The sequence below is a fragment of the Mastomys coucha genome, unplaced genomic scaffold (genome assembly GCF_008632895.1).
Source record: "Mastomys coucha isolate ucsf_1 unplaced genomic scaffold, UCSF_Mcou_1 pScaffold8, whole genome shotgun sequence".
In the NCBI taxonomy this organism is placed as follows: domain Eukaryota; kingdom Metazoa; phylum Chordata; class Mammalia; order Rodentia; family Muridae; genus Mastomys; species Mastomys coucha.
In genome coordinates this window covers 36,451,878-36,455,859 of record NW_022196914.1, presented here as the reverse complement: position 1 = coordinate 36,455,859, position 3,982 = coordinate 36,451,878, and the positions used below count along the sequence as shown (strand labels likewise).

The 3,982-nt window shown below is 42.8% G+C and overlaps 1 pseudogene; it reads left to right on the top strand.

The window, feature by feature from the left end:
• Nucleotides 1–1,634: 1,634 nt before the first annotated feature.
• On the top strand, nt 1,635–2,472 carry LOC116083518 (annotated as a pseudogene).
• Nucleotides 2,473–3,982: the final 1,510 nt, after the last annotated feature.

The following is a 3,982-nucleotide window of genomic DNA, read 5'->3' as shown; positions in this document are numbered from 1 at the left end:
GTCCACCCTCCCACTGTTCCACATCCCATACCTCCTCCCCATTCCCCTGTCTCCACAAGGATGTCCCCACTCCTACCCTCCACCCATCCAGACCTCTAAACTCCCTGGGGCCCCCAATCTCTTGAGGGTTAGGTGCAACATCTCTGAGTGAACACAGACCTGGCAGTCCTCTGCTGTATAGGTGTTGGGGCCTCATATCAGCTGGTGTATGATGCCTGGTTGGTGATCCAGTGTTTGAGAGATCTTGTGGGTCCAGGTTAATTGAGACTGCTGGTCCTCCTACAGGGTCACCCTCCTCCTCAGCTTATTCCAGCTTTTCCCTAATTCAACCACAGGGGCCAGCAGCTTCTGTCCATTGGTAGGGTGCAAATATCTGCATCTGATTCTTTCAGCTGTTTGTTGGGTCACGATAGGTCCCTTTTTGTGAGCACTCCATAGCCTTAGTAATAGTGTCAGGCCTTGGGACCTCTCCTTGGGCTGGATCCCCTTGAGTCTGGGTGCCTCTGTCTGGAGTCTGCCTCTTTTGTCCCTGGATTGCTTCAGGTTTCCCTTTAGTCCTGCTGCCCTGGCTGTAGCAGATGACCTATGGGACCTTCCAACAGGGGACTCTTAAGAGGGGCAGAGAAGCTGCTGATCTGTTTCCCTGGCTGCAGTAGATCTCCTGGGAGGCCTTCAAACTCTTAGGTCTTCAAAGGAGCAGTCAAGCTGTTGTCCTGTATGTGCACAGACTGTGGTCTCTGTTTCCCTGTGTGCAGGCAGTAGAACTCCTGGGAGGCTTCCAGTCTGTCAGGTCAGTTGTCCTGCATGCCGCTGAGCCCCCAGGAGGTCTTCAGACTGTCGTGTCTGTTGCCCAGTTGCCCTGTGTACAGAGGAGCTCCTGGGATGCCTTCAAGCTGTGGATTCTTCAGGGGAGCAGACAAGCTGGTGATCAGTTGCTCAGTTGCCCTGTGTGAGCAGATCTCCTGGGATGCCTCATGCTGTGGTGTCAGTTGCCCAACTGCTCTGAGTGCAGAACATCTTCTGTGATAGTTCAGGAGTTGGTGCCAACTGCTCTGAGTGCAGTGGATCCTATAGGATGGCTCCAGATATGGTGTCTTCATGGGAGCAGTCCAGCTAGCAGTCTGCCCCAGCAGAAAGGACCAGGCCGAAGGGGCTCAGTCAGACTTCTTTATGATAGCTCAAGATCTTCATTGTTTAAACACACATTATTATGTCTTGATGACTTCTTTTCTATTCTATATTAAATATCCCTTATCTTTTTTTGTTGTTCTTAATCAAGAATGGGCTCCCTATGATAAAATTTTAAAATGATACAGCATGCATAATGAAATGCAGCATGCATAGCTGACCAAATTTTGTATGATCAAAGTAGGAAATTTGCCTTTATTCTGTTTTGTCACAGGAGTATAAATAGAATTTATTTTCTTTCTCAACTAATGGTTGACTAGACTCTTTATGTTCCTTGTGCTGCTTTAAAAATTATATTTTTGATCTATGTATATGGGAGACAGGTTAAGAGTGAAATTAAGGGGTTGGAGATTTAGCACAGTGGTAGAGCGCTTGCTTAGCAAGCGCAAGGCCCTGAGTTCGGTCCTCAGCTCTAGAAAAAAAAAAAAAGCTCTCTCCACCAGCCAAGCAATATGCCCAAAGGAAAGAAGGCAAAGGGGAAGAAGGCAGCCTGCCCTCCCCCGACCCCCGCAGTCATCAAGAAACAGGAGGCCAAGAAGGTGGTCAATCCTTTGTTTGAGAAGAGGCCCAAGAACTTCAGCATTGGGCAGGACATCCAGCCCAAAAGAGATCTAACACGCTTAGTCAAATGGCCTTGCTACATCAGCATGCAGCGGCAAAGAGCCATCCTCTATAAGCGTCTCAAAGTACCTCCTGCCATTAACCAGTTCACCCAGGCCCTGGACAGGCAAACAGCTACTCAGCTGCTTAAGCTTGCCAACAAGTACAGGCCAGAGACAAAGCAAGATAAGAAGCAAAGGCTACTGGCCCATGCTGAGAAGAAAGCTGCTGGCAAAGGGGACGTCCCAACTAAGAGGCCACCCCTCCTCCGAGCAGGAGTCAATTTAGTTACCACTTTGATGGAGAACAAGAAGGCTAAGCTGGTAGTGATTGCCCATGATGTAGACCCCATTGAGCTGGTGGTTTTCCTGCCTGCCCTGTATCGAAAGATGGAGATGCCCTACTGCATCATCAGGGGAAAGGCTAGGCTGGGGCGCCTGGTCCACAGGAAGACCTGTACCACTGTTGCCTTCACACAGGTTAACTCGGAAGGCAAGGGTGTTCTGGCTAAGCTGGTGGAAGCTATTAGGAACAATTATAATGACAGATATGCCGAGATCTGTCGCCACTGGGGAGGCAACGTCCTGGGTCCTAAGTCTGTGGCTCGAATTGCCAAGCTGGAAAAGGCAAAGGCTAAAGAACTGGCCACTAAATTGGGTTAAATGTACACTAAGTTTTCTGTACATAAATATAATTACAAAATTTAAAAAAAAAGAGTGAAATTAAGAGTTGTTCTTCTCTTATTGAGATTCAACCTTACAAGATGTTTGAAAATTTTTATTTTATTACCAAGTGATTTTCTCCTAGTTTTGTGTTCTATTTAAATGTCAGTTACTCATTTGCATCTTCACTCAGTCTTCTAGATTGCTTCTCTGTGGCTGTCCTAAAATATTTACCAAAAGAAGCTTGAAGGAGAAAAGGATTTATTTAGCTTACTGGTTATAGTCTCGCATTAACAGAAGTCGAGGCAGAATCTGAAGCAGAGACCATAGACATGACAGCAGCGAATCCTGCTCTTACTTTGACTCCCACTTGCCATCATTCTTTTTCTCTCAATTTCCCCTGCCCTCCCTCCCTCCACCTCTGAAATCTTATACTCCCACAGCACAGTTTTCAAGCTCTTCTAGAAAGTCATATGTACAGTACTTTTAGGGTTACAGTGTTTGAGTTCATGACCAAACATGTTAGACATTCAAGTCTTTTACCCCAACCCCAGAAAACCTCCTTCCACTTTCAATACTACAGACCTAGAGAAAATTGTCACATCTGGCATTGAGTGGGGCATTTTAGAACTGTTATTTGTCAGGTATAGATTATGTGACAAACACTGATTCTTTTTTTGAATGAGAGGAAAGTATTCTTTATTGACTTGTAGATACATCATTAGATAAGTTAAGGTCAATTACTCAAAGGAATTGTGTGGATCCCTGTAATGAAAAAAGAAAACATGTTTAGAAATGTAAACAATAATCACCATGCTCTTTAGAGAGAAATAGAAGATTAAAAAAATATTCACAAACCGTTTCCTAGTTTTAATATCGTCCTTCTGGCAGTTCACATATTTAGGCATCATTTGATATTTAAAAGACATTACTAATGTTGAACTAATTAACTTGCATGATATAATATGAATTTTATTTTTAACAGATTTCAATCATTTTAAGAACACCTGGGCTATGATGTAAAACGTGTTCATGAAAAAAATATTTTTGTAATTTTTAAAAATTATTTCTTTTTTTGAGATTATATTATAATTACATCATTTCTCCTTACATTTCATCCCTATAAAAATCCCATATGTCCCTCCTTACTTTCCTCAAATTCATGGCCTCTTTTTCATTGATCCTTGTTGCATTCATATAGGCTATAGTCCTATTATAACCTGCTCAGTGTGTATAATCTTATATGTGTATTTTTTAGGAATGACCAATTGGTATTGAATAGCAAATTTTGTGTTCTTCCTTAGTGAAGATCATTTCTTCCACTCTCAGCATTCCTTAGTTGCCTATAGTATTTCCATAGAGATGAGACCTCTACTTTGCTATGATTTTAGACTTTCATAAAGCTTCAAAATTAGTTCCCAGGGCCCTTTATACCCCTCACTTAGCTTTCATAGAAAGAAATATTGTGGGACTAACATAAAAATTAGCTAAAACAGGATATTAATATTGATACAATACTGTTAATTAAACTA